We start from the raw sequence: 24,116 nt of genomic DNA on the forward strand, positions 1-24,116 counted from the left end.
AATAAGACATCCAGAATATTCAAAGCAATCCTTAGCAAGAAAAGTGGAGCAGTCGGTATCACAATCCCAGACCTTAAATGATACTGCAGAGCCATAGTAACAAAAACAGCATGATATTGGTACTGAAACAGACATGAAGACCAATGGTACAGAATATAAGACACAGAGACAAACCAATATATATACAGTTTTCTCTTACTAGACAAAGGCACCAAAAACATACATTGGAGAATAGATAAACTCTTCAACAAATGGTGCTGGGAAAACTGGAAATCCATATGCATCAGAATGAAATTAAACCCCCATCTCTTAGCCTAAATAAAACTTAACTCAAAGAGGATCAAGGACTTAGGCATTATACCAGAGACCCAAAAAAAGGAGGCCCAAATCTATATCCTGTAGGTTTAGGAACTAAATTCCTCAATAAGACTATGAAAGTGCAAGAAGTAAATTCAAGAATCAATAAATAAAATGGAAATTCTTGTGTCATGGGTCTTTAAATATGTATTTTTAAAATGCCAACATTATTATGCAGTATTTGGGTCTTTAATATGATGAAGTGAAACTTAAGATGTGTGCTAATCATTTCTTACAAATAATAATGCCTTTTAACCTGCAGTATATTAGGTTTTAGATGGCCAGCACACATCTAAGTAAATACAATTTTAAATAGCCAAATCCCTTACATGTTATAAAATTCAAAAATTTTCGAATTAGAAAAAAAATGTTTCAAAAAATGTAGTCACACTTGTAGTCCCTGCCACCAAGCTCCTCTTCAGAAACAACTGTTATTGCCAGTTTCGTGTGTAGTATTCTAGACATGTCTGTGTGTAACATGTGCTCACACATTTAATGTGTTTCTACTAATAACATTTGACATGCTTTCACTATTTAAAATTTCTACTGTATATCCTATTCTATCCATGCCAATAAAATATAAATTCACATTGATATAAGCAAATACCCTACTTTAGAGGACCAAGATATGGGGAAGGAAGGAGCTGAGTTCCCAAGTTTCATTTCATTACCAATAAAATAAAGATCAGATAAAGCTCAGTTGCATTTGTAAGTGTACACATAGGCGTGTGAGTGCATGCACACACACACAATTCACACAGCTTTAATATCTCTCTAATATCAAAGGCTTGATTTAGGGTTTGCCTCAAATGAAATCTAGCCTCCCTGTTCTAAAATGGGTATATAATTCATTGAAATTAGCATCATTTACTATTATTTCTAATAGAAAATGCCTTTAAGTCTAATTAAGTATTTTTTGTATATTTTAATATTTTACTAAAATCTATTTGCATAGTAATTCCATTATTTTTTAAAATTTTTCTTATCCACTTGCACCACTGAAAATTTGGATTCAATAATTTGTGAAACAAATTATGTCAATAACAAAATCTGAACTTCAGAAATTTGACATACTTGGAAGCAACTTTCTGATATTTATGTTGTTTTGGCATATCTAACCATAGCAAAAAGAGTTTTACAGAAACCTAATAATGCAAGCTATTAATAATGCTAAAAGTAAGACATTTATTTTTAAGGTCCACTAGGGCATAATGATGGCAAATTGCCATTATTACATTTTCTGAACAAAGCGATTATCATATGTGTATATATTTATTTCACCCTCCCATTAATATGTGTTATTTTAGTGATTAAATTGTCCTATTATTTCCAAAAATATAAGGCTTGCATAATTATTTTGATACTCAAGTAAATAATGTACTCCAAGAAAGAGAGTGTGTGTATGTTTGTATGTTTGTGTCTTTGTTGGTTGATATCCATCAGTATTGAAAACCTGTACTTCATTTAAGAAATGAAACTGACATCCCAATTCTCCAACATATTAGCATTCTCAAAGTGAAAACATTTAATTCAAAACAGTGTATTTGGCTCAAAAGACTCATTTAGCATTACTCATAAGGTCACTTTAAATGCACTTTGACAAGGAAAGAAAAACATTCAGGAGACCATGAGAACCATTTATGAATTTATTATCAAGCAATCATAACTTTTCTCATCACAGATAACAAACAACAGTGAAGTCACTATTTTATAATAACTGATATTTATAGATTATATGTGAAAGTTCAAATTGGAAAAATCCCTTGTTTCCTTTATATATCTCATGCAGGTAGATATCAATTTTAAATCTCCTTTCAAACATTATTTTTTTCTTAATTCATCCATTCACCAGTGCTAGGCATTAAGCAAGTGCTAGGTTTAAAGAATTAAATCAACAAGGTCAAGGTAGTTGACAAATCCAATGGATACAATGAATTGCAATGCGGTAAACCCTACAAGAACTACTGGGTGGTATGTCTCCAGTACTGAGGACACTCAACTCCTACTCAGAAGTCAGAAAAGACTCACTGGAAGAGGCAATCAATTAGCTCAAAAGTGTGTTTCTGACCAAGGAAGGAGAATAGTGAAAACCCAGTGAAGTCTCTATAGGAAATAAGTTATCAAGCAATATCTTTGATGCCAAGAGCACACTTAAGACAGCAAGTGCTGCTATGGAAAATTGCAAACACTTTCCCTATGGAAGAAGATGTTAGAATATGGGATATGTGTGAGGGGAAGTAAGTACAGAGATAAAACATTCCCAGCAGCTGAAAACTAGATTTTTCAAAAATATAAAGAATAAAAACTTCATGCATTCACATACACATAAATACCCACTACAAATAGACCAGAAACAGAGCTACTCGGCAATTTCATTTCTTCTAAATGGAAAATCTGAAATAAATGGCAACTGCTATTTGAAAACTTTTTAAAAAATATATGAAGTCAATTTAATTTGTTCTAAAGTTTCAATTTTAAAGTACTCAGAGTTGAATAAAAAATAAAATTGTGAGCTGAACACTAAGGGCCATCAAAGAATTCTTCAAGCAATGCATGGCTAGGAAACCTGAGAGCAATGGCTTTTTTAATACCCTAATATTCTGGAGATCCAAACCCAAAGCAGAGAAAAAGTACATCAATCTTCACAGTGGCTCTATTACTAATGTCTAAAACCAGAAAATACAATAATAACATTAAAACAAAGACTTTAATGATTCACAGATCTCTAAAATGATTTCAAATACAAAATGAATTTATTTACATATTAATTGAAGACTATTATTTTAACTGAAACAATCAGAATATCCAAGAGAAATTTACATATTAGGCAAAAACTTAAGCAAGTGTTTTTCCTCTAGGAACATATAATTTTTTAAAGTTTTCACTTTGCTCTTCTTTTGGGGTATGGTGTTTAAGAATAGTAGTTGGAATTGTGTATAAGGTAAAGAATCTAGTCTGATTTCCACTTCTTTATATTGTGCAATGCAGCAGATTAACACCTGTTTACTAATTCACATGAAAAAACCCAGCACATCATCTGTGAAGAATCTTGCATTTGCCTAGACATAGGTTTGACAAAATCAATGGAAAACTAAATAGGTACTAAAATGAACGAGTGGTACAAAAAAGACTTTCAATTTTTTCTTCAGTAGAATCTTCTAGGTAAAATTATGGCTAGTCTTTCATTTACCTATGTATATCCTAATAATTGCTCAATGTATTTTTCAAATATTTATTAACATTTATATTCATAAATCTAAAAAATTTGAAGAAAGTGTTTTGGTTTAAAATTCAAAGTATCCCTGAAAAGCTCATGTGTGAAAAAATGCCAGAAAGTTTAGAGGTGAAATGACTAAATTATGAGAGTATTAACCTAATCAGTGCATTAATCGCTGATGTGGATTAACAAGGTGACAACTGTTGGCAGGCGGGAAGTGGCTGGAGGAGGTGGTCTCTGGGGGTGTGCCTTTGAGGTTTATATTTGTCCCCTGGTGAGCTGAGTCCCTTGTTGCCATGTCCTGAGCTGCTTTCCTCTGCCACACTCTTCTGCCATGATGTGCTACCTCACCTAGCCCAGAGCTATCTATGGACTGAGACCTCTGAAACTGTGAACCCCAAATAAACTTTTCCTCCTCCCATCATTCTTATAAATTCTTTTGGTCACAAGAGGAAAAACAAAACAAAACAAAAAGCATGACTAATACAGTAAGTGATCAGCAGACCATATATTTAAAATCCATAGTAATTAGAGTAGAATTATCACATTTATTAAAGGGGACACTGCTGCAGTCCGGCTGCAGCAAACCAATGGGGGGGGGGGTGACGAGCAACTTGTGTACATTGATACAGTAGGAGTGGGAGCCGTTTATTGTAGGACAGGAGGGGTATATATACATTCCACACAGCTTATCTTAATTAACATAAACTAGATATAGCAGTCAACCAATAAGGAATCTCCACACTTAATGGCTCGCTGGTGTTACTTCACAAACCACTCCCTCTGGCAAAATGCCAGGCGCCACCTTGACTTGTTTACAGACCCTAACAGGACACTGAATTGGGACAGGACCATGATATGGGTAAATGGAATAAACCTATGTATTTCTAGTCCAGCTCAGTTATTCTTTATAGCATTCCTATATTTGCCAAAGTTCAGTTTTACATTCAGACAACTAACAGTCCTTTCACTTTTAGGGTTCTGTTGGTGTTATTGCATAATTTGCATTTGAAGAAATGGGCACTTGTATCTCCCACTTTATTGAAAGATGGTGATATGTTTAAATTCATACTTTTTAATACTGCAGTAAATATGGTGTTAATGAGATAGTATTCATTCACTAAATGTTTTACTTGTTAAATATACATTTTGCTGAAGACTAAAATTATGTAATACTTTAAAATATTTTATCTTTTACAGATTTTAATTGGGATTTTTATTTTCTATTGTTGGATTTTAAGACATCTTTGAATGTTGTGGGTCAATGTACTTTATCAGTTGTTTTGCAAATATTTACTCCTCGTCTGTGATTTTTCATCTGATTTTCTTAACCGTGGTCCTTTACAAAAAGGGAAACGCTAATATTGCTGAAGTATAATTTATAAGTATTTTGGTTTATGAAATGTGTCTAAAATTAATTGCCAAACCCAAGATTATCCAGATTGTTTTACTTCTACAGTTTCATCATTTATATATTTCCGTTTATACAGCTTATATATATTTTCATATATTTCTGTTTATCTAATTTATATACATTTTTGCAATTTACATACATTCTATTCATTTAGTTTATTCTTTCATCAATACCATAGTCTCTTCATTATTGTATAATTATAGTACATTTTGATCCCTGGTAGGGTTAGTAATCAAAACTTCTTCTCTAAAGCATTGCATTGCCTACTGTGTCTTTTTCCTTTCATTAAAAATTGTAATCAGTTAATTAGTATCCAGCAAATAGCAATGAATCCATAAATCACATTGGGGGAAAAATGCCATCTCAACAATAGTTTTCCAAATAAGAAACACAGAGTGTCTGTACATTTATTTAGGTATCTTCATCTGTCAGCAGAGGATTTTTTTAAATAGTTTTCCACATGCAGATTCTCTACATATTTTACTTGATTTATGCCTGAATATTTCATCTTTTAGGGCTATCATAAAAGACTTTCTGTTTTAAATGTCAAATTCTGATTTTTAATGGTTGATATATCTTTTATGTATTTTGTGTCTTTCATGAATCAAAAACTATTACCGTATTATCACCATTTATTAATTCCAGGATTTTGTTGATTCTTGGGCATTTTCTGTACAGGGAGTATTCTATCTGCAAACAAAGATGCCGGGAACTACCCCTGAATTCCTTGAATTACTTGAGGGTCTTTTCTCAGTATGGAGCCATGGAGATTTAGGTTTAACTTTAGGAACTATCCCAGCTCCCCTGATCACATGAGATTGTCAAAAGCACACGGCCTCTTTCTGAGCTCTACTAGAAAAGCCCCTCCAGTAGCTCTGAGTTGGGAAGGAACCCATTGGGAACTGGACAGCCCACCTCCTACCTTATGGGGCAAAGAACATTCTATGGAAAACCTTTGATGTTTCCTGATATAAACAAAGCAAGCGCAGGCTCTATTTTGCTCTTTTCAGTGTGGAAGCTCGATCCTGAAGATGGGCTAGCCGGTCCCACCCACGCTTTTAAAGTTACTTTCTGTGTACTGTCATTTTTTTTTTTCCCACCACTCAACCTTTCTTTGCTCTTTTTCCACAGCCAGTTCATTCCACGAAGAGGAACTCTATTCTCATCGCCTGCGCGGGACAAAGAGAGTAGTTAAGTTCCTTCACTATCTGTGTACTTTGACTCAGCACCATCTAGTCCTCCTGTGTAGTTCTTCTAGAGTAAAAATAGTGAAAGGAGACATTCTTGCCTCATTCTTGAAATTAGGGAAAGATATCCGATTTCTCACATTTAAATAAAATATTAGTTGCAGGTTTTTTGAAAATTTTTTTCATCAAATTGAGAGAGTTCTCCACTATTTCTAATTTGTGGCAAGTCTTAGTTAAGAATAAATGTTCCTGAATCAATTGACATGATCGTATGATTGTTAGTTTCTAACATATTCATGTGGTGGATTATAGTCCTGGAATAAATCTCACTTGGCCAAGGTTTATAATTCTTTTTTTTATATATATATCATTAGGTTTGATTTTCTAATGTTTAGATCTGTAGTTCTACATCTATGTTCATGAGAGATATGGGTCTGTAGTTCTCCTTTATTGCAATATCTTTATCTGAGTTGGAATTAGGATATCCTTGGACTCTTAAAATGAGTTGCAAAGTATTTCTTCCACTTCTGTTTTCTGGCAGAAACTGTAGAAAAATGGTGTCATTCTTTAAATTTGGGGGAGAGCTAACCAATAAAAACTTGCTTTTTATTTTTTAAGCAAGATTATGGTAAATTACTCATTTGATTTCTTTAGAGGAAAATAAGATTCTATTCAGTTTATATATTTCTCTTTGTGGGAGTGCATGTCTTTCAAAGAATTGGTTCAATTTACTTGTTGTCAGTTCATAGTAGGAAAGTTTTTCTTATACTTCTATATTCTTGAGATGTCCATGGAATCAATAGTGATGATACCTGTTTTATTTTTAATATTAGTAATTTGAGCCTCTCCATTCCCCCAATATATGTATATGTGTGTATGTGTGTGTGTACAAATATATGTATAAAACTAATTGTATAACTAATTATATGTATAAAAAACTAATTATATATATAACTAATTATATATATCATAACCTGAGGTCTGTTTTATTTTTTTAAAGAACTATCTTTTGATTTCATTGATGTCTTGTATTATTTTCATTATCTTCTGCTGTAATTCTTGCTGTTTCTTCTCTTATATTTGTTTTAGGCTTCATTTGTTGTTATTCCTCTATTTTTCTATATGAAAGTTCAGATTACTGATTTTAGACTTTTCCACCTTTCTAATATATGCCTTTAATGCTATAAATTTCTCTTTAATCTGCATCTATTGACATGATCATATGATTGTTAGTTTCTAACAATTTTGAGGTTCCACTAACATTTTCACTCAGTTCCAAATATTTTTTTTTAAATTGTCTTGAGCATTCTTTAATCAAAATGTTAGTTCAACCATAGAAGTGAAAAATTCTGCTTCACTTTTGTACAACGAAGTGATGAGCATTCTGCTGTCATGTCATGTTGAAATGTTAGTTCAACCATAGAAGTGAAAAATTCTGCTTCACTTTTGTACAACGAAGTGATGAGCATTCTGCTGTCATGTATAACTGGTTAGAATAAATTACTAAATAAGTTAATTAATTAAAAATGATTTTGAGGAATGTACCAGAGAAGATATTTTTGACATAGAATTTCACTGGACAAGTATTCATGGAATGTAGCAGTCAGGAATCAACAAACCCTCATTGTCCTCAAAAGTGTGCAAGCGAAGTTTTTAAATTAAAGCTCTCCAGTACACAGGAAGGAAGGAAGGAAGGAAGGAAGGAAGGAAGGAAGGAAGGAAGGAAGGAAGGAAGGAAAACAGAAAAAAAGAAATACACTGCTTACTTTCCAAATACTTGAGAGATTTCCCTAGTAATTGATTTGAGTTTAATTCCACTATGATCTGAGCACTTATTTTGGATCACTTACATTCCTTAAACTTGCACAGACATACTCTTATTGGTGCAGAATATGTACTTTCTTGGATCATGTTTTCTATGTGAACTTGACAAGCACGTGATATTTTGCACCTGGTGGATGTAATATTCTATATATGTTAATTAAACCAAGTCAATTGATGATTCTATTCAGGTTAACACTATTCTTACTGATTTTCTACCTGCTACCCAAAACCTAAGGGGGTGTTGAAGTCTCTAACTCTGTCATGGATTTTTTTCTGCTTCTCATGCAGTCCTCTCATCTTTTGTCTCACATATTTAGACATTGATTTGTAGATACATAAATGTTAAGGATTCATATATTTTCTAGGAGAATAGATTCAATTATTATGAAATGTCAATATTTTTCTGATGTTCTTTTCCTCCTCTAATGTCCCCTGTGACTTATATTAATATAGTTATTCCAGTTGGCTATTTATTATTGTTACATTTTTATGTTTTTATTCATTTATTTCAGTGTATCCAGGATTATATTTAAAGTTACTTTCTACCTAGCTGGGTCTTGTATATTGTTTTATTTTTTCACTATCTCAATTTTTAATGGGTATAAGATATTCAACATTTCAAATAATTATTGAGGTTTATTTTAACAAATGCCATGTCTATACCTGGTTTTTTCTTATAAAAGAAATTTCTCCTTCCCCCATTTTCTGCTTACTCTGGTTTTAATTAAGCATTGAATTTTCCTTTCTCTCCTTTGATTTTATCAACTACACTATGTATTTTCATAATGATGGTTGCTCTAGGCTTTGCCATATGTATTGACACTAATATAAATTCACTATCCAACAATACAATTGGGCTTCAGGTTTCATATAAAACTTATAACAGAGTAGCCCCAATTCCTGCTCCCATCCTTTATAGAATCACCGTCATTCATTTTGCTACCAGTATACTATATCACTGGATACAATATTACATTCTTTTATAACTTTGAGCAAATAATTATCAATCACATCAATTAATGGCAAGAAAAAAGAAATGTTTCATTTATATTCATCTCTTTCTTCTCTGATATTATTTCTTTATGTGAATCTGTATTTCTTATTGTATCATTTCTTTCAGTCCAAAGAACTATGTTTTTTTTTTTAATTATTGCACTAAAGTTATAGTTAATAGTGTGGTTCATTTGGGCATAATTATGAAAACATGGAATGTAATTTGATCCAGTTCAGTCCCCAGTACCTCCCCTTTATCTCTCCTACTCCCTTTCCCTATCCCCTTTTTATCTATTTATTTATAGTTCTTTTTAAAATTATTAAATTAAGAATATACATAAAGGTGAGATTCACTGCATTATTCTCATGTATGTTCATGGAAAGTTTGGTCAGATTCTTTTCACTGTTCCTCCCTCTTCTAGTTTTTCCGTTCTCCCCACCAATCCCTTTCCTTTATTTTCCTGATCTTTCATCTATTTTCATGGGATTATTCCCACATTCTTTTTCTTTTTTCTTTTCCTTATTTAGTTTAACTTTTGCACAGTAAAGAAAATATTCAACCCTTGACTTTCTAGGTTTGGATTTTTTCACTTAGCACCATGTTCTGCAGTTTCATTTATTTACCAGCAGAAGACCCTTTTTTTTTTTTTACATCTTTATTGCTGAGTAAAACTCCATTGTGCATCTATATCATTTTCTTTATCCATTCATCTGTTGATGGATACCTAGGCTGATTCCATAACTTATCTACTGTAAATTGTACTAATATAAACATTAATGTGTCTGTATCCATATATTATTCTGACCAATATCTTTTAGCTATACACCAAGGAGTGGGATAGCTAGGTCATATGGGGGTCCAATCTGGTATTTTTGTGGAATCCTATACTGCTTTCCAGAGTGGGTGCACTAATTTGTAGTCCCATCGACAATATATGAGTTCACCTTTTCCCCATGGTATACAGGGCTCTTCACTCTTCTCACCAGCTTATTAAACTGTTGTTATTCAGCATTTTACACATTACTTGCTCTTTTTTCTTGTCTTAATACAATGCAGTCATGTTTACTAGAATTGCATTTTTAATCCATGTTTTTTTTTTCTTAAATCATACAAAGCCATAGCTTTCACTGTTTAACTTTTTTTTTTCTTGTTGACTGAAAAGCAAGCAATACCCAGCATGGTGACTATAATTAAAATAAATATGTGTTTAAAAATTACTAAAAGAGTAGACTTTAAAAGTTCTCACCACAAGAAATGATAAATAAACAAGGTCATGGTTCTATTAATTAGTTTGACTCCATCGTTTCAAAATACATACATATATCATAGTACCACAGTGTACTCCATAAAATATACAATTCTTATTTGTCACCTAAAGTAATAATAAATAAATTTACTGTCTCAAAATGTTTATTTTTACAATATTATTTTATGCTATATATCTTATTTATTTCCCACAAAAATTACACTAGTGTATTTTCTTTTCCAGAGTATTTGCAGTTTTGATGATGGGATTTTAACTTTTGGTGAATCTTAACCTTTACAATATACCAAATATATTGCCATTACAAAGCTATTTACCTTTCCAATGTTTGCTTCTTTCTTCTTTTGTTAGTATCTTCCCTTTATCAACTTATTTTAATTCCCAGGTTTAAAAAGGTATAGTGGCAACCTGTGCTCAAGAACTCCAGCTAAAATAGCACTATACCATCAAATCTTTTGCAAATAAGCATTGCTTCTGAGAAAGGTGCTGGCATCATTAAAATCAGGCATTGAGGTGCTGAGACTTATATTTGTTTTTTTGTGATATACATCCTAAGTCCAAAGTAGACAGTACTTATGAGTCAGTGGAATCATCTCTTAATATTTCTATTGCAGAACCAAAAGATTCTTCAGCAGAATGCCATATATGGGTGATCCTCAAAATTTGGTTATATTTTTGAAATATATGAGAATTTCTAAAAGTACTGTTATAATTCTACTTTAATTAGGGTGAGTTGGGCTTGGGCTATGCAAATATAAAACATTCTCCAAGTGATTTTAATGTGCTATAAAGTCTGAGAACCACTCATTTTATGCTTTTAATCAGTAATTGTAGAACACGCAGTTGTCCTTATGGACAGTCTATTAGATTTCTATTCCTGTTGTAACAAATTACCATGTATATGCAGACTGACCCTTTATCCATCTTTGAAGTCGGTAATAGGTAAAAGAGGCAAGGAGATTCCTTCTCAGTCTACCATTTTTCTGATCTTTTGTGGCCTGGAATCGTTTTTCTTATTTAAGAATTTATGTGATTAAATTGGGCTTTCATGGATAATAGAGAATACTATTCTTATCTCAATATCCTTACTATTACATCTGCAAATCCCAGTTCCATTATAAAATAATGCATATTCCTAGTACTGAACTGTGGGCATTTTTTTTTTTTTTTTGGCTTGATGGAGTGATTTTGCCTACTCTATTCTAAAGGCATGATTCCCAAAACAAATTGGAGGAAGTTGATAGGCATCTTCTGGTCTGCATAATATATTTATTTAATGACCCTGTAATGCTGAATCTCATGCCTTAATGACTTTGAGAGATGATTCCAAAAGCACTGACATTGAATCAATAGTTTAACCTGCTAACATTGTTTCTTTTTTCCCCCAATTCTACTACATGGTTAAAGCAATATGATAGTGTTGGATTGACAGACTATTTTAATAACTAATGAGAAATAGTTTGGTTGAGAATATACAAGGGAGAGGCATGAAGAATTGTGAAAAAAAAATCTTCTCTGGAAGAAACTCATGAAAAATACACAATCACCAAGGGATAATTTTCCTAAAGGATTACAGTAAGGTTAGCCATCCAGCAAAGTTAATGAAAATCTGTGTTGTTCTTTGAGGGGATAATGGAGGAAAAGAGTTCTGTCTTATAATCCACTAAAGTCCCACTACTAGTTGTAGAAATGAAGGCTATGCTGTCCACTTCTTATTTTCCTTTTATCTAATTACACATCTATATGTGCATATGCACATTCACATTTTAGCTTTAAAAATGTTACTTCCAAACTCATGCATATGTATATTTCTTTGTGAGTAATCTTATAACTTCATATATATATATATATATATATATATATACACACACACACACACACACACACACACACACACACACACATATATATATATATAATATTGAGACAAATCATAACATAAAATACATATAGCTTTCATTTGGGAATATGGCCTTGAAAATGAACACAGTAATTTTTTTCCTTAAGGAAGTTGATTGCAGTTTGATTGCACAAAAAATGGTCAAAAGACATTAGAAAGGAGATCTTATACATACAGTCTTTAGTACTTGTATATTTGGAAAGCCTATGTATGGGCTATGTTTTAATGCTATCAATTGTTTCTTATTTCAATTGAAAATTGAGGCATTCCTAAAAACACTGCAGTCAATTGTGTGGTTGTGGGGAAGATAGAAGGCAGATCTCACAATTGTATGTCTAAAATGTTGCATTCTAAGCTAAAAATACTCATTGATAATTTTCTCCCCTGATTCAGTCATAATGGAATGAGATAAAAGTCAAGAATCAATTAGAGATAATATGCAGCAGAGGAGAGAGGTCCAGCTGATAGTGCCTGGGGATAACATGTGGTAAGGGTGCTAGTGGCCACTACTGTGACCACTCTACTGCCAGCTCTCAATTGTATAGTGTTTTGACAATACAGTAATATACTCAAGATCATTCTCAAAAACCCCTGGTATGCTAAACTGCTTAACATTAACTCAAGAAATTTGCAACCATAAAATCTAACTTGTATGGACCATACAATTTATTGGATAGAGAATCCTTACCAAGAATCCCATTCCAATACTGAAACACTGGAAATACAGAGAAATGGACTCAGAATTCAACTAACTTCCCAAGAAGAGTGAGGGAAGAGTTAAAAAAGAAGAAACACGCTAGGAGCTAAGATTATAGTTGCAGGTTCCCAGGTGTCAGAAAAAGAACCATATGGAGTTTAAATAAGAATGGAGTAAAGGAAGTTGATTTTTTTTTGCACCAATCTAGTGCTACCAGATGCTGAAAACATTTAAAATTCTTCCATGTGAAGTTGAATGGTGATGTGATACATACAACCTGTGTTGCCACAGTGAACTATTTTGGAGCTTTCTCTAGTAAGGGAAACAATTAGGATGTACATAAGACTATTGCATGCAAATGGAGCATTGTTAGAATGAAAGAAGTCTCTGTATCAGTAATATTTATTGAGTGCCTACTACATATAGATTACCTTGAAATTTGCAAAAACAAATAATAGACAGCCCTTGTACTTAAAATACAATTTATAATGGAGGAATACATGATCGAATGACAAAGTAGTAACTGGAACAAATTGATGAAAAATATTAAGGAAAGAGAAGGGAGATCAGAGGAAAGGAATGAGAGAGAAGGAGGAGGGATGGGAAAAGGGAGGAATTGCAGAATGAAATTGAAGAAATTATGCTATATACATATATAAATATGCCACTGTGAATCCCATCATTCTGTGTATCTAAAAAGCACCCACTTAAAAAAAAAGTGATAAATAAATAGAAGAAAACCAGGAGAATAGAAGGTGGTCATGGGAAAGGGGCGGTAGGGAAAGGCAAGTGCTAGGGGTTGTAATAGAGCAAATCAATTATGTACCCCATGTGTGAATATGTCAAAATGAACCCCATTATTATGTGAAAATATGTTGCACTAATAAAAACATTAAAAATTCTAAGAAATAGAAACAATGTTTGTAAAAAATGCTATGGTGGAACACAGAAGGAATGGAGTCTCTTTTAATGGCAGAGGATGGAATGTGGGAGGGGCTAGTACACAAGATGAACAGGGAAAAATATCTTTTGAGCTGGATTTTGAAAGAAGTTGATGTGTATTTTGATGAATAAATTTCCTGATATATTTTCTGCCACTTTTTCACCTGTTGCTTTTTAAAATGTAGCTGTGTGACAAATCTATGTATAAAGTTCACACTAGATGTTTTTCTATGATTTCTCATTTTAAAATCTCACAGCATACTAAATATTCTGTCTAAATTGCCTAAATAACTCTAGACTTACTTCCAAATTTCTAAGTAAACATCATCTATTAGTGAAATCATTCTGAAGTTTTCATTACACAATGGTCAAAATGTGAAAATAATCCAAATGTCCATCAATGAATAAACTGATGCAGAAATGTAGTGTATACATGCAATGGAATATTATTCTGCCTTAAAGAGGATGAAGGTTCTGACACTTGCTGAATCCTGGATGAATCTGAAGACATTTTTCCTAGATGAAGTAAACCATGCACAACAAACCACTTTTGTTAGTCCTCTAACTTATTTGTTTGATTCCATTAACAAATTATCTGTTGAAATAGAGTTTCTTTTACATTCTCTTAGAATTCTTCACACACTTATTCCTTCACACATGCAAAAATTAGGGTAGAGATATTATTAAATACATACACACTTATCAACTTACTGTTGGCTTCTGAAAGTAATGAGAAAAAAGTTTGAATATGAACTTTGATTATTATTATGGATCAGAATAAATACAAATGGTTATATTAATCAGAATGCACTAATATTGTACGTTTATGAATCCTGTCTGCTTTGCAAATCTATCTTTATGTAAGATATATTTCAAGGCTTAAAATTCCCAAAGGAATTGGCTCTCTGATATGAAAATGGCTCACAAGTGCTATAAAACTAACTGCAAAATTTATTTATTAAAATATATATTCTAATATCACTAATCCACCTAATCTGAACAGTGTGAAGGATAAATAAGTGAATTAAGAAGAGAGAAAAATGCTCTAATTTTCAAAGAGTTCATATTCTATTCTAAGAGGTAGATAAACAATAAATGTGATATATAAGAAAAATTCAGTTGATATAACAAGGGCTCTATATAAACACACACACACACTCAGAGCATAGGCAAAAGTATGGAGGGTTAAAAGTGTTTCTTTTTTTAATATTAATAAGGTTTTAAATGGATCTCATGCTTGACTTTTAAGCATTGTCTGATACAGTTAGGGTGAATGCTGATAAGAGGAAACTGACCTTGTCTTGTGTTGGGAGCCCAAGGTTTACACATTTCTACCAAACCTCTATAACATCTCTAAAACTGTGCTTGTAAAATGAAAGTGATAATTTTTTTGAGTGTAATGTCATTGATTGTACATTTATCTCTTTTAAATTTGCAGCACATCTCATTTTAAGTTCTGGTTCATAGGATGTACATTTATGGAATTGTATAATGTATGAGCTATTAGGGTTCTTTACGATCTCCTCTTCTACTTCCCTCACTACCCAGATGATAATAGTGAGGAGTCCTGAGCTACTCAACAATGTTTGTGACAGGATACCTGCTAGCGAGTTGAAAAACAAAAGCACCAACCTCTGTCTCACCACACCCACCCTTAGTCATGGATATAGGACTAAGTTTGACAATAGGTTCCCTGTTACTAGATTAAAGGAGGATGTCTAGTTGTCCCCTTGGAAATATAAAGTTAGTCAGATTTTTTATACCCTCCTTAGAAAGCCACCAAAGTACGTGGATAGAATATTTTAAAATTAACTAATTTAACCCTACACTGTTTAATTTGCATGAATTTAAGATAATTGAAAGAATACATGAAAGCAATGTACTGTGCCTCTCATATAGGGAGTGCACTTTTGCCGTTTGGATGAAGCAGCATCAATTACTTGGATATGGTTTCTAATTTTGTGGACAATTTTGAGGCAATGTCTCGTTTTGCTTTGTGGAAGAGATTCTGTCCTCCTCACGTGTATTATCCATCCTTGCTTGCACTCATACTGCCTGAAAACAGCAGCCAACATTTGGACAAAACATCTTTGGTTTAAAATACTTAGTATCTATAAAATATCAAGATTGAGTCTTTGTATTTGTTTATTTTTTTTAAGTTTATGTCTTTAAAAAAGCTCGACCATTTTGTTTTACAGTGTAAGAGTTCAGTTGTCCTATTAGTGACACTTGGAGTTTTATGGTAGCTGCCACTTGCCAGTGATCATTAAGTGAATAAAGCATCCATCAGGGGTATGGAAATCAGGCCCATTCATAAATCATTCTGCACAATCTGTTACCAGAGGTGAGCTAAATGAACATTTTAGAAACAGCTATAAAAATTTAAGACCAGGAGCAAGAATAATTTTCTCAATCTATTTAGTAGTCAGAAATGATAGGATCCTTTCAAGAAAAATGTTGTCAATTTCTTATTTCATTTTACATAGCATATGATCTAAACAAATAAATTTCTGGATGCATATGCCATGCCTTTTACACAGAGCAAATTTTCTGACTTAAACAGGCTATTCTTATGAGTAAGGAAATTTTATTCAGGGCAAAATTGTCATGGTGCTCATTTTCTTGAGTTAGTTTCCTTCCCTGTATTAGTATTTCTTCTGCTACCCCATCTCCTTCCCTACTGAGTACCACAGTCTCCTCCTGCACTCTTAATTTTCTTAAAAGGCCTTTCTCTGGATCACAGATATGTCTGTTTACTTCTACCCCCAGATGATGTTTTATAGAAACTTGAACTTAAGTTCCTCATGCCTCTTGTTTTAGATGGTACCACCACTTGCAGGTTAAAGGAAATGATGGTCTCCCTGAGAGTGAGCCATTGGAAGACATGACCCTGAAAAATAAAGAAAGCTTGTTTAAGAAGCATCTTTTTGAAAAAGCTCTTTCCCGTGACTTATAGGATTAAATATAAGATAAAGGCACTTTCAAAGGTGCAGCCAACAAGAGAGAGAGAGAGAATGTGGTCACCTTAATTGAAATATATCTTTCTGTACCTTCCACCTTACATTTTCTGCTTTACAAATGATTATTTTCTGCCACAACAAATATTACTTATTACTGAAAATTTTATAAAATAAAAAAATCATATATTATTACAAGATGAATACATTGATAAGCCTCTACATGAGGCAGAACTGGGTCTGATTTTAAGTGCTAGAGGAAAATTTCAAACATTTAATGAAGAATTTGAAACAATCTTTTCCAAGAATGTAAAGCATTGTTCTGAAAGACAGTGAATGTCAGTCATAAGTGTCCAGTCAAGATCATCATTTGGTAGGAATTTTTGTTATGAAGGTTCAAACATTGCCCATACAGACTCTAACACTTGCTGACTGTGTTCACTAGTGGAACAATCACTCAATTTGATTTGTGAAGATACCTTTCATTGAGGTTAAGGTTCTGACTTCTTCTGTTGAGGCCTCAGTGTTGATTGACCTGCCTACCAAATTCAAACCCTCGTCTCTATTCCACCAATACCTAAGCTTTCAATTATGTCTGACATTATAAAAACCTTAATCTATATTACAATTGCTACATTTTGAACAAATTTACTCCACTTCTGTTTCAGGTTTGCTAAAGGAAAGTGTCACTGAAAATATAAAATTCCATAGAAAAATTTTCCGTTCATGTTGAAGAAAACTGAGAAGTGATTCTTCATAGTAATCAGTGATTAGAATCATCTCAAGCTCAGTTGCCCAATACTGATTACTGTTGTCACTATCTACTAGTTATAAGACCATGGACATTAAATTTACTTTTTCTGTGTGTGGCTTACCTTTTCTGGATAACAAAGGTGATAATAGTAATCTGCTTGGTATGGTTTTGAGAGGTTTAAATTGCTAACACTTGCAAAGTGCTTAGAATAATTTGGTATTCATTTAATAAATGCTAATTATTTCAGAACACAGAGCAGTATTTTTCAATGAGGATTTAGGTGCTTTTATTCCCATAGAATTCTTACTGAGAAGTTCCAAGTATTCTTCTTTTTGTTTTGCTAGGCTTTTCCATCTCAAAATCATCTGGGATTTCCTCCTTTACTTTATCATAAAAACATCCTGCCTAGAAGCGAGACTAGTCACAATCATTCTTAGATTATTTACTTAAACTTCCAGATTTGTTTTCACTTATTTTCACCATGCAATCAAAACTTTTCCATTACTTTTCTCTTCTCCTGCCTACGGTATTCTATTTTTTCTCTCCCAAACAAATTACCTGTGATCCTCAGCTTTTATGTCCAATAGACTTCAGAAAGAGGACAGAACATCTTGTCACCAATTCTTAGACAGCAGAAATCACAGGGGCAGTGAGGTCCTTTCCAATTAACACTCCACATTACATCGGTGAGGTGTGAGCTTCAGTGCAATGTTCTCTGCCTTCAGACCTGGTGAAAAAAATTCCATCAAAAATAGCTTGCAGAGTTGCACATGACCTTGGGTATCATTGAAGATGTAAATTTTTTTTAAAGGTGTTTAGAGAGAAAATGACGAAATGTTTCTCTAAGTATAGCTGAAACTGGTAAATTGTTTTTCTTTATTTTATTCCCCTCTTGTGATTTTCTTTTAAATTTGGGTTTGGGGGAGGAAATAGCTCACTCTCAGAACTCAGTAAGAAATGACACCGTGATCATGATTAATAACTAATCCAAGTAAATAAATAAATAAAACTCAAGCACCTACATTTTATGGGGGTTGTATGAAATCCCAATTTGAAAGTGAAATTCCTTCCTTGCAAATAGGCAAAACATTTTGTGGAACAACTGTGGTCAGTGGAGAATCTTTTAGCGGTTGGAATATATTATGTTGCTCTATTTCTTTATTGCTTTAAGAAAGCAGTCAGTTTTCTCTGTGTGTCTTTGAGAGTAAGCATTTATTTCTGGTGACTCTGGGAAAAATTAGAGAAGAGAAAAACGTCTAGAAAACAAAGCAGTAAGGATGCGTGTATTTAAACCTTATATATCTGCATACACCTGTAATTAAACAACCATACTGCTCTGTCTCCTTGCCTTTGCAGTGTCAAATACAATTGGAAACTAACTTCTTTTTTTATGCATAAGTCATGTGACTTTACATGTATGTAACTCCCTTACTTCCAAAACGTTAAACATTGTTCAGTAAATATTTTGAAATACTCCTTTTCCTGGACTCGCACATATTGTTATATAACTCTCTATCAAACTCATCTACTGCACACTCCAATGCATTTAATATATTTATCACCCCACACTGGCACCAAGCTCTGTAAGGCCATATGTCTTACTTAACTTTATACATTCATATTGTGTTTAGCACATATTAAATCTAACAACTATTTTATTGAATATATATAAGCATCAATAATAGAATACAGTGTGACCTGTGTTTTATTTCAATGTGCATGTATGTAAGCATAGCATCAATACATATACAAGAATGATGCTGAAGTTGAGCTATAAAAGGACACAATAAAAATTTATGAATAATTTTAGATACATACATCTGCTTTACCACACCTTGTAAAAATCTGTTATCAGAACTCAGAACAGAATGCTATAGTTCAGAAACTTCACAGTGCTAAATTTGCATCCTGATTTTTTTTTAAAAATTAAGTTTTGTACCTGAAATCATGGAAAACATACTACTTGGTTTTCCTACTACATAGTTCCTCAAGATCTAGACCTACAGTTTGTTTTTTAAACCACCATTTTTAATAAATTTTTCTGACCTAGAATACACAGGTATAGTTACCTCCTTATTAGTTAAATCATTTTATATTACAGCCAAACACACACACACACACACACACACACACACACACACACACACAGCGCACTCCATTGCCCACTGATCTGCTGTTCTTTTCCAAACAGTACCCTTGCTATATTGTACTTGATTGAATCTCTACTCCTTTGTATGTCTTGAACCTCTCTCCTTGGACTTCAAGGATTATTATAGGGTGTTTACTTCACATTGACTAGCACTATAAAGTCAATCTGAAATACTTGTACCATACTTTGAATCCAGAAAAAGTCTTTAACAGTTGCTTCTATGCTTTATATTAGTTTTAATACAAGTTGTAGTATTTCTACCTTTGCTGAAACGATTATGCATCAAAGTACTTTAATAGTGACACATCCTTAACAATTCTTACAGTTGTTGTCTTCTTATATGGGTTATAACACTGATCCAACTGGGACATTTATTTTCAGCTACTCTTTTATACATATTTTTCTGATCATTCAGAGACTATAAATTGAGCACCTTGTCTGATATAGGCAGCATGATATGAACTAAGGAAATAAATGTAACAACTCAGGCTAGTTCTTCCAAAGTTCTTGCTCTCCTGAAGGTCATAGGCAGGGAATTTAATGTCAAAAGTAGTATGAGATCTCAGGAAGAATGCCAGAGAAACATATTTCATTATCATGGAACTTTGACTTCTGAAACTTCTTCTACCAACTAAATTATATTCTTTCCAATGCTTAATGCTATCATTAATATTTATGTAATTAAGAACAAGAAGCTAGTGCAAGATTAAGGAAAAGCTAAAATGCTGAAACTATACAATAAAAATGAGATACATTTTGATGTATTTACTATCTGACTTTATTATTTAAACATACCCCAGGTGAACCCTAGGGGTTTTAAGTAAATTGCTTTTGAAGAACTACTTCATTTATTTATTTTTTTGAGAAACTCTACCAAATTATTAAACCTGTGTCTACACCTTTATATATTTCTATGCTCACATATATGTTTATGCACATGTTTATGCAAAATATAATGGACCAGAAGGTGAAATTAAGTAATATGTAATATTTAAATAAATGTGTTGGCATCGTTATGCATTTTTGTGAAAACAACCAAATGCCCATTGACAAATGAGTGGATAAAAACTGTGGGATATATAATTAATGGAATTAATTAGTATTCAGCCTTAAGAAAAAAAGGAGGGCTGGCAGTATTTCTCCGTGAGAGAGCACTTACCTAGTGTGTGTCTGGCCTTGAGTTCAATCTCAAGCACTACAAAACAAACACACTTTTTTTTTTTTTTTAAGAAATAAAATGGAAAGGAAATTCTGCCATTTCGAACAAAATATCTGAACCTGGGGGACATTGTGCTAATGGAATTAATCTGGGTCCAGGGGCAAAAACTGCATGATTCTACTCATATGAGATATCCTCGGTAGTGAAACACAAGCAGAGAATATTATTGGGGTTGCTAGGGCTGAGAGGCTAGAAAAAGAAGGAGTTAATGTTCAATGTGTATAAATCTTCAGGTATAGTAAATGAACAAGTTCTAGATATCCTTTGACAACATAGCACCTGTGTTTAACAGTTCAATATTGTGAACTCCAAATTTTATCAAGAAGATGGATCTCACATTAGGTATTCTTGTCATGAAAAGGAGGCCCAAGAAAATCTTGTGAGGTTCTGGACTTCTGTATCATTTTTGTTATAACAATATCATGGCTTCTGTTTGCATACGCCTAAACATATAAAGTTATGCAAATTAAATATGTGCAGTTCTTTATATACAAATAATACATTAAAAAGCCTAGTTGCAAAAAAGAAATAAAGAGAAAAGACAGTCTAAGAGTAGTAAGGGCATATATGAATATACAAATACACATAAACATATACACACATATACACATGTACATACATAAAAACAAAACCCAAATACATTTTATTTCTGGCCCTGCTCATACACAAATAGAGGTAGTATTAAAATGCCACATCTATTATTATTGACAACAAATTACTCATTTTATGTTATCTATGTAGTTCAATTTTGCATGAAGTTGTTGATTAAAATCAATGATAATCAGATCCCAAACTAAGGAAAATCTGTCACTGATGTTTTGATGTTGCTGATTTCACAAAGGGGGTTTTAGGAAGCTAAAGAACATACAGAGGTAGTTTCAATTATACAAATTCACATGGTTCCAGAAGAAGTCAGGTTTTTAGGATATATTGAGGCTGGAACATGCTCAGGCTTTCTGCAAGATACCTGGTACTCATAAAAGTTGTTACAGCACACACAAGATGGTAAGTGTGTTACAGTGCTCACAAGATGAGCTAGTTCAACTGACACTACTCAGAGGTAAAATATTTCTGTTGTAATATTCTGAGCTACTCACTCTGGCTGGCACATGTTTAAGAGTGTTACAGAGACATAGGGTCACACAAAAGCACAGATAGTACAACTCTCATTTCTGACTCCAATAAGGAAAGCATTCCTCTCGCCAAGTGTTTTAACCCCTTAGCATGGTTATGCATGGCCAGGACACAGAGAAAGCCTAGATTAAGAAGATTTTTAACTTAAGAGAGAACTTCACGTGTGTGCATGCACATTTAGGAGGAGATTTAATCTATCAATAGGCTGGATATTATAAAGACTCTGATAGAAATCTTTCTTGAGTTAATATTAAATAAACTCTAAATCACAGTAAAACAATGTATAAAATAATATGCTAATATCTCAGGCCTATAGGGGCAATAATAAAATGAGAACCAAATTGGTATTTAGAAAGGACCAGAGTTATCATTAGATACTTAAAGTATACAGTAGGAACAGAACCATCGACAAGAAACCTTATATAAGTAATTGTCTATACTTTTAGGTGTTCAAGTATATAATATTTTTTATACGATTTATGAAGTTTCAACCAATTTTCCTATTTGTTGTGTCATACATTTTTGGAGAAAATTGTCCTCATTTTCTTATTAAAATTAAAATTCTGGCTGTGCATGCCTATAATCCCAGCTACCTAGGAGGCTGAGGTATGAGGATCACCGGTTTGACACCAGTCTTGGTAACTTAGCAAAACCCTGTCTCAAAAAAATCAGTGGAATGAATCTAACATGACTTTCCTATGTACATATTTGAGACCACCATAGTGAATCTCCACAACATGTGCATCCACTAGACTGGATCCTAATAAAAATGACATACTTCCTGTGTGTATAAATATGGCAATATATGCCCTACTGTCATGTATAACTAAAAAGAACAAATAAAATAAAATAAATATAAAGAAAAAAAAGGGATCTGGACATTTAGTTCTCTGGTAGGTAATCCATACCCTGAATTGAATTCCCAATAAAAAATATTAAAATATCTTTACTCTGCTTGTCATATAAACAGATAATGGTCAACACTTCCAAAAATTTGTCTTGATATAAAACATTACAAGTTAGTTGCATTTAAACAAATGAGCATGGATTCATGTCAAAGATGAGAATATATTGCTACAATCACCTGTGGCTGAGAACATACTAAACAGGAGAGAGAAAATCAAGTGTTTAACATGCTAAGAAAGAAAGATCTCTTTAGAGATCTAGTTAGAACAACTGATTTAGTTGCTTCATGAACCTAGTCAGCTAAGATAAATTGTAGGATATATATGAAAAATTTTGACAAAGAAAATTTTTTGGCTGGAGTTAGACTTTGGTTGATGGTTTACATGTAGTATAGGAAGTACAAAAATTAGTAGAGGTTTGTCATCCAGTGTTCAGTAATGTTCTGACTATATAGGTTAATTTTTACATGAATGTAGCTCTTACATATTTATAGTCAATGCTATCTTCTAAAACATTGCAAAAGATTTTGAAATGTGTTAAAAGATTGATAGTTTCTTATCTAGTACTCAAGATTATCTTTACCTTTCATCATATTTAAGCCATTTTAAAACTCTGTAAGGTACAGTAAGCTAATAGCAATACAAATGATTATTTTCCATAAAAACCTAAATGAATGTGTCCAGCTGAGATGTGATTGACATCTATTAGAACATACACATATTCCTTCTTCAAAAAATTATAAATGGGAACTTTTAAAATCTTTGGCTGTTATGGAGTTTATATTTTAATGGAGGAAGACAGGTAAAAATGTGAGTATATAGTATATATTCAGGGTATAATATATTCCATGAGTAAAGCTAAAGAGCATTGGAAGAGAGTGATCAAGAAAAAATAATTTTAAATCCTTGAAATGGAAAAAATAGATTACTGAGTGACCTGTATAGGAAATATTTTTGAATTATATCTGGATTTCATTGCCTTTGAGCTGATTGACAACTCTACTAATTATAGGGAACTGATAATAACAAAACCCATAAGCTTGCATACAGGATAGGAAAAGTGGATTTGGCAAACATTTCCAGAAGATCCCATTCCAAAATGACAGGTTACATGTTTTCTTGTTTTCTCTATTTTTTAAAATTGGTTCTTATCAGTTGTACATGAGAGTAGAATTAATTTTGATATAATTGTGCAAGCATGA

The sequence above is a fragment of the Spermophilus citellus genome, assembly GCF_964194105.1.
Source record: "Spermophilus citellus genome assembly, chromosome: 2".
In the NCBI taxonomy this organism is placed as follows: domain Eukaryota; kingdom Metazoa; phylum Chordata; class Mammalia; order Rodentia; family Sciuridae; genus Spermophilus; species Spermophilus citellus.